The sequence below is a fragment of the Narcine bancroftii genome, chromosome 3 (assembly GCF_036971445.1).
Source record: "Narcine bancroftii isolate sNarBan1 chromosome 3, sNarBan1.hap1, whole genome shotgun sequence".
In the NCBI taxonomy this organism is placed as follows: Eukaryota; Metazoa; Chordata; class Chondrichthyes; order Torpediniformes; family Narcinidae; genus Narcine; species Narcine bancroftii.
Window position 1 is genome coordinate 121,617,579 of NC_091471.1, and position 13,673 is coordinate 121,631,251.

The 13,673-nt window shown below is 45.2% G+C and overlaps 1 long non-coding RNA gene across 1 annotated transcript in view; it reads left to right on the top strand.

The window, feature by feature from the left end:
* LOC138756215 (uncharacterized) overlaps positions 1-13,673 on the top strand; it is a 44,680-nt gene that overhangs the window by 1,526 nt on the left and 29,481 nt on the right. The window contains exon 2 of the long non-coding RNA XR_011352873.1: positions 12,925-12,963. This is a non-coding gene — a long non-coding RNA (uncharacterized lncRNA). The remainder of the gene's footprint in view (positions 1-12,924; positions 12,964-13,673) is intronic.

The following is a 13,673-nucleotide window of genomic DNA, read 5'->3' on the forward strand; positions in this document are numbered from 1 at the left end:
ACTTTCAGGAGTTATTGAATAGGGGTACCAGCTGGTTAATTCAAAAGACAACCTGTCTGCCAAAAAATATATTTACTTCTAACCCCCTCACGGTAATCAGATACACTGTCAGTTCACAAAGGAATGACACTTAAGATTCAAGATTCCTTTGTTGCCATGTAATAATACAGACCATGTAATATTACATGAAATTGCCTTCTGTCTACTGTACCACAAAAAGTTGCCATTAGTATTGCCTTGTCCCCCTTATAGAAGCAACAGAGAGTCCCTTCAGAGTCATTGAATGTCCATGGATTTGCCTACAGCATTCCTGTAGCCTCAGGAGCTGCACGGGCATCTGTTTGATTCATTGGCAACCCCAGCTTCAGATCTAAACCTCTGACACAATCAGGTGGCCTTCAGCCCAAGCGCCTTTGGAAGCCCTTCATGCTCTCGGCACCATCTCAAATCCCATCTGTGATACCTAGTTCCCATGAGCCAGTCTCCAGCAGCCGTCAACCTGTGTGGGCCCTTCAGCAGCTGAGCTCCTTGCTGGTCCACTGTCGTGGTCACCATCTTGTAGGGTCATCTTCTCTGCTATTTTTCTCAACAGAGTGTGCTCGCCTCGTTTCTGGTGCACTGCGCTGTTCCACTGCTCCCTCGGAGTCTGTAAGCCTTCATAGCCACTGCTGAGCACAGGCACTGCCATCTTGGGTACAGACTTCCGTGGTTGCAGGATTTTACCTACAAACACTGTGAGCTCCTTCAAAAGGCCGCTTATAAAGCCTGTACAGAATCTTTGGCAATAGGACAAGGCATTTAAACCTTTCAGAGCAGCACTGTCTCTGCTCTCCACTATGCGGGTCCACACCAGTGCCTGTGCAGCCATTACAGCAGCTCTGGAAATTTTAGAAACCTCTTGACTTTAAAAAGTCAGTTTGCTCTTCCAACATTTAATTTTAAGAAATTTACTCTAATTAAAATGGACTCTGATTAAACACTGGGAAGATAGAAGGCCTTTTGACTCCATCACAAGGCAAATCTCTTCTACTGACACTTATAAAATACTTTTTTGAGCAATGTAACACCTATGGCCATCAAAACAACTATTGAATATGAGACAATCTGATTCTGTGCCATTCCAAATATACAGAAGACAATAGCTTCAAGTTGATCAACACTCAATGAAATTGTCCGATCCTGAAACTCAGTTCCAAGAAGTCCTCAGGAATAAAAACTAATACATTACATAATGATAAAATTGAGCAAGTGATTTTCTCTTTTTTTGTTCATTGAGCTACCAAGATATCAACAAATTTTCAAAAATATAATGACATTGTCAGCATGAAAAAGCTTCATGGTGTGAACAAAGGTTCTTAAAATAACCAAGTAATGCCACTAATCCTAAACATCAGCAGCTTTAATTTCAGATGGAATTAAACTAATCTCAAAGAAGTATTTGAATGACAGGCATCAGGTAGTGAAAGCAACAATTGAATGGCATGATCAAGGTTATGTAATTTCATTTCCACCATAACCTTCTGTTAATTGTCTTTTCTGTTGATGTGTTAATGAAAAGAGGAGCATACTAGCCAAAGCCTGAACTCCAAACAAGGCAACCAATCTTATATTATACATTTCATTCAAATGACCAATTAAAGCCAAGTATACTCTTTGCAGACGATGCCGCTTTAGTTGCCCATTCAGAGCCAGCTCTTCAGCGCTTGACGTCCTGCTTTGCAGAAACTGCCAAAATGTTTGGCCTGGAAGTCAGCCTGAAGAAAACTGAGGTCCTCCATCAGCCAGCTCCCCACCATGACTACCAGCCCCCCCACATCTCCATCGGGCACACAAAACTCAAAACGGTCAACCAGTTTACCTATCTTGGCTGCACCATTTCATCAGATGCAAGGATCGACAATGAGATAGACAACAGACTCGCCAAGGCAAATAGCGCCTTTGGAAGACTACACAAAAGAGTCTGGAAAAACAACCAACTGAAAAACCTCACAAAGATAAGCGTATACAGAGCCGTTGTCATACCCACACTCCTGTTCGGCTCCGAATCATGGGTCCTCTACCGGCACCACCTACGGCTCCTAGAACGCTTCCACCAGCGTTGTCTCCGCTCCATCCTCAACATCCATTGGAGCGCTTACATCCCTAACGTCGAAGTACTCGAGATGGCAGAGGTCGACAGCATCGAGTCCATGCTGCTGAAGATCCAGCTGCGCTGGATGGGTCACGTCTCCAGAATGGAGGACCATCGCCTTCCCAAGATCGTGTTATATGGCGAGCTCTCCACTGGCCACCGTGACAGAGGTGCACCAAAGAAAAGGTACAAGGACTGCCTAAAGAAATCTCTTGGTGCCTGCCACATTGACCACCGCCAGTGGGCTGATAACGCCTCAAACCGTGCATCTTGGCGCCTCACAGTTTGGCGGGCAGCAACCTCCTTTGAAGAAGACCGCAGAGCCCACCTCACTGACAAAAGGCAAAGGAGGAAAAACCCAACACCCAACCCCAACCAACCAATTTTCCCCTGCAACCGCTGCAATTGTGTCTGCCTGTCCCGCATCGGACTTGTCAGGCACAAACGAGCCTGCAGCTGACATGGACTTTTTACCCCCTCCATAAATCTTCGTCCGCGAAGCCAAGCCAAAGAAAAAGAATATGCTATGTAGAACACTCTTTGATTTTGCAAAGATTGCATCAACTACTTAGTTTGCGAAACATGCATCTCACCATTATTCCAGAAATATTCAATGAACAGCCACTAAAAAGCCACATTTTAATGAAGAATTAACAACAGTATCCCTACAGACTATGCACCTACCTCATGCAAGGCAGTTCATTCTTGCAGTTTCCACTGCAAATTTCTTCATATAAACATGAAACAAGAATTAGTTACTTTTTTTTTCTATCTACCTGGCAAAAGTTAATGTGGAGATGAGGTGGAATGGGGTTGATACCCTCTTGACTCCTTCACTGACTTTAAAAAGTCAGTTTGCTCTTCCAACATTTAATTTTAAGAAATTTACTCTAATTAAAATGGACTCTGATTAAACACTGGGAAGATAGAAGGCCTTTTGCCTCCATCACAAATTTCATTCAGTAGCTACCAATTCTATCCCACTGAAGAGGGGTTCAGGAAGCTCCAGTGTGATTTGGATAAATTGGGGGACTGGGCAGATACATGGCAAATGCACTACAATGTGGATTAATGTGAGGTTATCCACTTTGGTAATACAAACCGGAGGGCAAATTACTATTTGAAAGGCAATAGATTGGGAGATGGGGAAGTGCAGAGAGACCTAGGGGTTCTTGTGCACCAGTCACTGAAGGCGAGCATGCAAGTACAGCAGGAGGTTAAAAAGGCAAATGGTATGTTGGCCTTCATATCAAGAGGATTTGAGTATAGGAATAAGGATACCTTACTGCAGCTGTACAGAGCTTTGGTGAGACCACACCTGGAGTATTGTGTGCAGTGTTGGTCGCCTTATCTGAGGAAGGATGTTCTTGCAATGGAGGGAGTGCAAAGGCGATTCACCAGGCTGATACCTGGAATGGCAGGAATAACTTATGAGGAAAGATTGCAGAATTTGGGATTGTACTCACTGGAGTTTAGAAGATTGAGAGGGGATCTCATAGAGGCATATACAATTCTGGCAGGACTGGACAGAATGGATGCGGAAGGGATGTTTCCAATGGTGGGGGCGTCCAGAACCCGGGGCCATGGTTCGAGGATAATAGGCAAACCATTTAGGACCGAGATGAGGAAAAATTTCTTTACCCAGAGGGTGGTGAATCTGTGGAATTCATTGCCACAGAGGGCAGTAGAGGCAGGTTCATTGAATATATTTAAGAGGGAATTAGAATTAAGGGATATGGAGAGAAGGCGAGGACAGGATACTGAACTTTAAGATCAGCCATGATCTCATTGAATGGCAGAGCAGAATCGAAGGGCTGAATTACCTACTCCTGCTCCTATCTTCTATGTTTCTTTGTTTCTGCTCTCTGCAAAAGCCTGCAATTGAACCATTCTGTTCTTAACCTTGGTGCATATTTTGATTCGAAGGTAAACACATCACTTCCTATCAATAAAGTTATCCTTTGCCAGCCTTCACCCTGCCTCAACAGCTGAAAATCTTGTCCAAGCTGTTGAGAAACTCAATAAGCTTCTGCTCCTCTTCTGGACTCCAGTCTTACTGGCTGAATCAGACAAGTAGATTTGGGAATTCCATGTTTATATGCGGAAGTTTGCAGTGTATGAGGAAAAGGAGAATGTTGGTTTTAGGGAACTGACATAACTACCTATAAGAGGTTGAATTTGGATGGCTTCTCAATAGAGAGCCCAGAGGATAGTTTTCACACTGGTTATGTGAAAGTTGAATGGATGAGATTGAAGTCTGAAATAACCTTTGAATGTTTCTTTTAATTGGTTGAGGTAAATAAATTTTATTTCTCTTAATATAATTTTGCAGGAGACCCCAGTCCATGCCTTTTAAGAAGGGTAGTTGCTGTGACACTGGATTTCTCTGTTCCCTGAGGTTTTTGGAAGCCAGATTATTAGATGTGGTCAAGATAGAGGTTAATAAATACAGGTATTTGAAATGTTGAGAAATTGGTGTCATGGGCACGTGAAGAGTTGAGGCCATTTTAGATCAGCCATAATCACATTGATTGGTGGAGCAGGATTCAGGACAGGTAGTGACCAGTATGATGTTGGCTGTCTTCTTGATATAGTGCATCACATTGATGTCTTCAATGGATGAGAGGTTGGTCCCTGTGATAGAGATGCCTAGGCATTATAGTAAGCATTATATTAATGAAAGCAAAGTTCTCCAAATATGATAAAGTATCCTGAGATTAAATTAAAGCTGCAATTATCCAATAGATAAACATTAAATTGGTAAATGATAAATCTATTTTTATTATTTCCAAGAAGAAAATTATGCTTTAACTTCATAAAATAAGCTCAAAACAGTTCCTTTTTCCAAGCAACCATATATGTTGTATTAGCATATGCAAGAGCTATAACAGTATGAAGCCTGGAATAATGTTCAGGAAAGTCATATTCAACATTTTCTGGTAACCAGGAGATAGGTGACAGTCCATTAATTCCTTTCTTGATCAAAGTTTTACAATTATTACCAATACCAAGTTGACAACATTTCAAACTCTTCATGCACAAGACATGACATCTATAAAAAATGTCTTTCTAAAGCCCTGGGGGTGTGTTAGCTCCTTCAACAGATGTGAAAAGAAATCATGAGCTACAAAGTATAAAATGCATTATACAAGATTCAGATTCTGTTTAATATTTGTGCCCTCCAGTCATGTCCTCTGACATCAGAATCAGAATCAGAATTTATTGTCATGAAAGGCAGTGTCTTTGGTTCATTGCTTATTCAGGAATTTGATGGCTTCAGGGAAGAAGCTGTCCTTGTACTACTGAGTACTTGTCTTTAGACTCCTGTACCTTTTACTTAATAGTAGCAGAGTGAAGAGGGCATGGCCTGGATGGTGGGAGTCTTTGATCAATACTAGATCTAAAATAGCATTCTCCCTTGTTGGTTTCTTAACATGCTGCTCAAGAAAGCTATCATGGATATCTTCTGTGAAGTCATCCTCCAGACTCTCTCGACCAACTTGATTTTCGGAATCTACGTGAAAGTTGAAGACCCTCACGACAACTGTCGTTCCATTCTTATATGCATCAGTTATCTCTCAGTTAATTGCCTGTACCACTGTGCTAGTTTTATTTGTGGGAGATAGACAATTCCCACCAGTGATTTTTTTCCCTTTACTATTCTTAATCTCTATCCAGATGGACTCAACATTCTGCTCCTTAGATCATTATTGCTCTGATCTCATCCTTAATTAACAGTGCCACCCCACCTCCTTTATATTCCTGTCTATATTTCTATATTACCTGATTTCCTTGAATATTTAATTCCCAATCATGCCCACCTTGCAACCACATTTCTGTGATGGCCACTAAATCGTATGCTTGGGTACTGATTTGCGCCTCAATTTCACTAACCTTGTTTCTAATACTACAAGCATTCAGATAAAGAGCCCTTATTCTCATTGTCCTTTTAGGATCTAGTGAACTCTACATTCTTTGCTTTTGACTTTTCTGTCCTCTAGTTTTCTTTTTCTCTTTCCTAACTCTATCTTTGGTCTCTGTACCACCTTCCTCATTCTTTCTTTGCAGGTTTCCATCTCCCCAACCCATTAGTTTAAACCTGCTCCAAGAGCACTAGCAAATAATCTCCCTAGGACATTGATCTCAGCCCTGTCCAGATCTAGACCATCCAGTTTGTATTGGTATCATCTGCCCCAGAACTGGTTCCAATGCCTCAAAAAACTGAAACCCTCCCTCCTGGATCACCTTTCAAACCACATATTCATTCTAACTATCCTGGTATTTCTACTCTGACTAGTTCATGGCACCAGTAATAATCCTGAGATTATTATTTTTGAGGTCTTACTCCTTAATTTATCTCCTAGCTCCTTAAATTCAGCTTGAGGGACCTCATCCCGCTTTCTTCCTCTATCGTTGGTACCAATTTGGACCACAGCAGCTGGCTGTTCACCCTCCCCTTTCAGATTGTCCTTCAGCTGCTCTAAGACATCCCTGACCATTGCACCCAGGAGGCAACACATCATCTGGGAGTCCCATTTGTGGACATAGAAGCTCCTGTTTGTTCCCCTTACAATAGAATCCCCTATAACTATTGCTCTACCACTCTTTGTCTCTCCCTTTTAAATATATTTCATCATGTATATTTAAGGAATTGTATGAAATAATGCATGATTATATAGCCAAGTTTGCATATGGTAATAGGTTGGGATTCAGTAATTAGTGCAGCAAGGAGCAGGATAATTACGCTAGATGTTTATCAATATGACAAAAAGACTAATCCACTTTCAATCTGAGAAATTTAAATTAGAATATTTCTTAACACTGATGAACAAAGCTGTGAGACTGCAAAGGCGTTTTTAATTTCTTGTAAATAAATCATCAAAACCTTGTGTTGTGTTATGGAAATTAATCATAAATGGTAATAAAATGTTCACCTTTTTTCATAAAGTTTTGTAAATCAAATGTTTCATGTGCCTTGGTCACATCTCATTTGGAATAGTATCCAGTTTTGGATGCCACATTTCATGATTTAATAGATGTCCTGTGCAGAGAACCTAGAATAATATCAATTTAAATGGATTAAATTATGAACATGGGGGATAAAGGGAAATGCAATGAAAACCATTTACTGAGCTTGCAATGCATCATTTACCAACTGTTGCCTCTGGTCAAGTTGCACATAAACTTATGCATCAAGAGAGAGAGAGAGAGAGAGAACCATATTATTAATTGCAGTGCATACCAACAGAGTATGCAAGCCATCAGTTCAGTTCAGATAGCTTGCATCAATTGAAGATGATTTCCAACATTCCATCTTTTGGCAAAGTGAATGGATGTCAAAACTTAGAATTTTATTGATGCTTTGCCTGATGGAGAGGAAAGAGGTCTTCCACTTGATAAAGTGGCTGGGGATGAGTTCACAGTTGCGTTGAATGCAAAGAATGAAGTTCCAGGAGACTAATAACTTCATATGTGTACTTCAGGTCAGTGAAGAAGTCATCAACTCCCTTTTCTGAACCATTGAACTATTAGTCCTGCACACACCTCCGTACAATGCACTTCCATCTGGAGCTAATAACTCCTCCATCAGCATGACTGAAGATTAATATCCATATACCCAACTAGAATTTCACACAACCAGCAAGTGTAAAAAATCATGCAATCAATGTTTTGGTATACTTTATTATTTAACCTTGATAGATGTAATAAACTAGATGTGTGACAACCTTCTCACAAACACAATTATTCTCTTAAGACAAATGTGATGTGCAGTTGACTATAGCTGCAGTAGATAAGAAGGGAGGGTAATTGTGAGATAAACAGGAATTGAATGGACATTGGTGTTAAAATTTGATCTCTTAATCCACTTTGGTGGATGTAGCTGCTTCTGCAGCCAAAAAGTTTGAATATGACTGTATTTGCTGATAGCCATTTTTTTTCTTTGCAGGTGGGTAAGAGAGGAGAGAGGGTATTAGTGGGGTGGTTGGAGAGGTTGGGGTTTTTTTATATATCTAATCATGACAGGGAGAGCAGCAGCAGCCCCGGCCCCGGTCCGGGCGAAGGGTAGACGGCGGCGGCCCCGATACGGGCAGGAGCAAGGGGGAGACGGCGGCCCTGGCCTCGGTCGAGTGAGGCAGGTGGAGGCCCCGGTCCGGGCAGAGAGTTGGAGGCGGCGGCCCCAGTCCGGGCACAGAGAGAGCAGCAGCGTCCCCGGCCCCGGTCCGGGCGAAGGGTAGGCGGCGGCGGCCCCGATCCGGGCAGGAGCAAGGGGGAGACGGCGGCCCCGGCCTCGGTCGAGTGAGGCAGGTGGAGGCCCCGGTCCGGGCAGGGAGTGGGAGGCGGCGGCCCCAGTCCGGGCACAGGGAGAGCAGCAGCGGCCCCGGCCCCGGTCCGGGCGAAGGGTAGGCGGCGGCGGCCCCGATCTGGGCAGGAGCAAGGGGGAGATGGCGTCCCGGCCTCGGTCGAGTGAGGCAGGCGGAGGCCCCGATCCGGGCAGAGAGTGGGAGGCGGCGGCCCCAGTCCAGGCACAGGGTGAGCTGCGGCGGCCTCGTCACCGGTCCGGGCAGTATGGACCGACCTAAGAGGGGAGGCAGACCCCTCCAGCCCGGGTAAGAAACCTGCATAGGAAAAGGCCACTCCGATATAAAACCTACGACCCAAGGACCTCACTGCCATGTCCCAGCTTGCTCGGCCACGGCACACGAACCATGGGTGTAAAGGGTGGGGCCAGTACTGCGCGCACTGCACTCCACCTAAAAGCTCCTTTGCGCAGGCCCGAGGACAGGTCCACGTCCTCCCCCTCCACATCCTCCCCCTCCACGTCCTCCCCCTCAAAAGATGCTCACAAACTCAAGCTAGCATGCTGGAACATCAGAACCATGCTAGACAAGGCTGACAGCCACCGACCTGAACGTCGGTCTTCCCTCATTGCACATGAACTCCTCAGACTTGACATCGACATAGCCGCTCTCAGTGAAGTCCGCCTGGCAGATGTAGGCAGCCTCCAAGAACGCGGCGCGGGCTACACACTCTACTGGTCTGGCAAGCCTTCGGATGAACGACGCCTATCTGGTGTAGGCTTCATGGTCAAGAGCTTCATTGCCTCCAAACTCGAAAACCTTCCGACAGGCCTCTCGGACCGAATCATGTCCATGCGACTCCCCCTTCAAAACAAGCGTCACATCACCCTCATCAGTGTCTATGCTCCAACCCTCCAGGCGGAACCAGCAGAAAAGGACAAGTTCTACACCGACCTGCGCAACCTCATCCAACGCACCCCTACAGCCGACAAGGTTGTCATCCTGGGCGACTTCAACGCTCGTGTCGGCAAAGACTCAGAAACCTGGCCAGGAATCCTGGGCAAGCATGGCGTCGGCAAGTGCAACGACAATGGGCGCCTCCTGTTGGAGCTCAGCGCAGAACAGCGGCTTGTCATTACAAACACCCTTTTTCAGCAGAGGGACAGCCTTAAGACCACCTGGATGCATCCCCGATCCAAACACTGGCACCTCCTGGACTACATCCTGGTGCGAGAAAGTGACAAACGAGATGTGCTCCACACCAGGGTCATGCCTAGCGCGGAATGCCACACTGACCACCGGCTGGTTCGCTGCAAGCTCAACCTTCACTTCAAGCCAAAGCCCAGGAACAATAAAGCCCCCAGAAAGAGGTTCAATGTTGGAAACCTGCAGTCAGACGAAGCGAGAGGAAACTTCCAGGCAAACCTCAAAGCAAAGCTCAACGATGCAACCCGCCTCACGGACCCGTCCCCTGAAACCCTCTGGGATCAGTTGAAGACTACCATACTGCAATCCACTGAAGAGGTACTGGGCTTCTCCTCCAGGAAAAACAAGGACTGGTTTGACGAAAACAGCCAGGAAATCCAGGAGCTGCTGGCAAAGAAGCGAGCTGCCCACCAGGCTCACCTTACAAAGCCGTCCTGTCCAGAGAAGAAACAAGCCTTCCGTCGCGCATGCAGCCATCTTCAGCGCAAACTCCGGGAGATCCAAAATGAGTGGTGGACTAGCCTCGCCAAACGAACCCAGCTCAGTGCGGACATTGGCGACTTCAGGGGTTTCTACGAGGCTCTAAAGGCTGTGTACGGCCCCTCACCCCAAGTCCAAAGCCCGCTGCGCAGCTCAGACGGCAAAGTCCTCCTCAGCGACAAGATCTCCATCCTCAACCGATGGTCAGAACACTTCCAATCTCTTTTCAGTGCCAACTGCTCAGTCCAAGATTCCGCCCTGCTCCAGCTCCCTCAACAGCCCCTAAGGCTAGAGCTGGATGAGGTTCTCACCCTGGATGAGACATATAAGGCAATCGAACAACTGAAAAGTGGCAAAGCAGCAGGTATGGATGGAATCCCCCCAGAGGTCTGGAAGGCTGGCGGCAAAACTCTGCATGCCAAAATGCATGAGTTTTTCAAGCTTTGTTGGGACCAAGGAAAACTGCCTCAGGATCTTCGTGATGCCACCATCATCACCCTGTACAAAAACAAAGGCGAGAAATCAGACTGCTCAAACTACAGGGGAATCACGTTGCTCTCCATTGCAGGCAAAATCTTCGCTAGGATTCTACTAAATAGAATAATACCTAGTGTCGCCGAGAATATTCTCCCAGAATCACAGTGCAGCTTTCGCGCAAACAGAGGAACTACTGACATGGTCTTTGCCCTCAGACAGCTCCAAGAAAAGTGCAGAGAACAAAACAAAGGACTCTACATCACCTTTGTTGACCTCACCAAAGCCTTCGACACCGTGAGCAGGAAAGGGCTTTGGCAAATACTAGAGCACATCGGATGTCCCCCAAAGTTCCTCAACATGATTATCCAACTGCACGAAAACCAACAAGGTCGGGTCAGATACAGCAATGAGCTCTCTGAACCCTTCTCCATTAACAATGGCGTGAAGCAAGGCTGTGTTCTCGCACCAACCCTCTTTTCAATCTTCTTCAGCATGATGCTGAATCAAGCCATGATAGACACCAACAATGAAGACGCTGTTTACATCCGGTACCGCACGGATGGCAGTCTCTTCAATCTGAGGCGCCTGCAAGCTCACACCAAGACACAAGAGAAACTTGTCCGTGAACTACTCTTTGCAGACGATGCCGCTTTAGTTGCCCATTCAGAGCCAGCTCTTCAGCGCTTGACGTTCTGCTTTGCGGAAACTGCCAAAATGTTTGGCCTGGAAGTCAGCCTGAAGAAAACTGAGGTCCTCCATCAGCCAGCTCCCCACCATGACTACCAGCCCCCCCACATCTCCATCGGGCACACAAAACTCAAAACGGTCAACCAGTTTACCTATCTCGGCTGCACCATTTCATCAGATGCAAGGATCGACAATGAAATAGACAACAGACTCGCCAAGGCAAATAGCGCCTTTGGAAGACTACACAAAAGAGTCTGGAAAAACAACCAACTGAAAACCTCACAAAGATAAGCGTATACAGAGCCGTTGTCATACCCACACTCCTGTTCGGCTCCGAATCATGGGTCCTCTACCGGCACCACCTACGGCTCCTAGAACGCTTCCACCAGCGTTGTCTCCGCTCCATCCTCAACATCCATTGGAGCGCTTTCATCCCTAACGTCGAAGTACTCAAGATGGCAGAGGTCGACAGCATTGAGTCCACGCTGCTGAAGATCCAGCTGCGCTGGATGGGTCACGTCTCCAGAATGGAGGACAATCGCCTTCCCAAGATCGTGTTATATGACGAGCTCTCCACTGGCCACCGTGACAGAGGTGCTCCAATGAAAATGTACAAGGACTGCCTAAAGAAATCTCTTGGTGCCTGCCACATTGACCACCGCCAGTGGGCTGATAACGCCTCAAACCATGCATCTTGGCGCCTCACAGTTTGGCGGGCAGCAACCTCCTTTGAAGAAGACCGCAGAGCCCACCTCACTGACAAAAGGCAAAGGAGGAAAAACCCAACACCCAACCCCAACCAACCAATTTTCCCCTGCAACCGCTGCAACTGTGTCTGCCTGTCCCACATCGGACTTGTCAGCCACAAACAAGCCTGCAGCTGACGTGGACTTTTTACCCCCTCCATAAATCTTCGTCCGCGAAGCCAAGCCAAAGAAGAATCATGTTCTGATTGTATTAATATATTGTAATGAATGTTACATTATGTGATTTAAAATTTTAAATAAAATATTTTTTAAAATGAATTGAATGGTCCAATAGCCTTGAAAGAACATGTCTATGGTTAATATCACAGAAAATATTAATCACATACATGTGGGAGTAGTGTCCATAAGACTCAGAGTCATGAAGCTATGACTACAAGTGTGCTGTAGTGTTCTGTGCTTCTAAGACCATCAGCTGACTGATTTGCTTTCCAATCAGCGCACATTTATGCTTAGAATGACCTAATTCCATTTTATTCTCCCCAGATTTCCATCAACTCCCCCAGATGCTATCATTATTTCACCAAAGGAGCAGTTCGTTACGGGTGGTTAACCAACCACCCTTTATATCTTTGGAATGCGGGAGTAAACCAGAGCACACAAAGAAAACCCATGCAGTTCAAACTCCAACAAGCTAGTACAGTGGTTGGGATCGCACTAAGGTGCTGGAACTGCGAGAAAGCATTTCTAATACCTAGTCCATTAAGTGCCTCTGTAAGACTTCAGTCGTTGAGTGTGTTCAGGTCAAATGTCTCTTAGACATGCCGCTTATTCACAATTAACTTTGATTTACAACTTTTGGGTGATGTAAGCTGCAGCTCTGACTTTCCCCTGCTTCTGCGCTCAGCAAAATCTTATCCTTGTAATTTTTGTCCTCCAGATTCTCTGAAACTTCATCTGGTCATCACCGTCAGTTCAGGTAAGAAAGAAGTAGATATATGCATCAAGAGAACCAATATCCACAACCCACCCACTCTATGAATTGTAGAATGGTGCTTTGATGAGCATGTTGATGGGTGTGTGCAACGACATATTTTCAGCTCCAGCTGGCCTGACTGAAAACTTTTGTGAGGTATTATAAGAACATAAGAAAAAGGAGCAGGAGTCAGCATTCAGCCCACGATGTCTGCGCTGCCATTCAATTAGATCATGGTCGATCTGATGGCAAGCTCGTCTCTACCTACCTCCCTTTTTCCCATATCCCTTAATTCCTACTATATAAAAATCTATCCAACCTTCTCTTAAATGCCATAGATTAACCATCCTCTAGGAAAAGCAGTTTCATTCTATCTTCATCCTAAATCTACTACCCTGAATCTTGAGGCTATACCCCCTAGTTCTAGTCTCCCAGACCAATCAAAACAATTTATCAACTCTATCTTTCTTATCTAAGCCTTTCATAATGGTGTATATTACTATAAGTTCCCTTCTCATTCTTCTAAATCAAGAGGATGGGATGTCCAATTCCAACCTTGCAAATAATTTGGTGCCAAGCCTGAAGTTCATCCTTAATATTGAAACGAACAATGAACAGTACAATACAAGAACAGGGCCTTCAGTCCATTTGATTGTACCAAACATAACAAATGCATGCATATGCATATTCCCTCTATACTGTAGTTTCCAGAA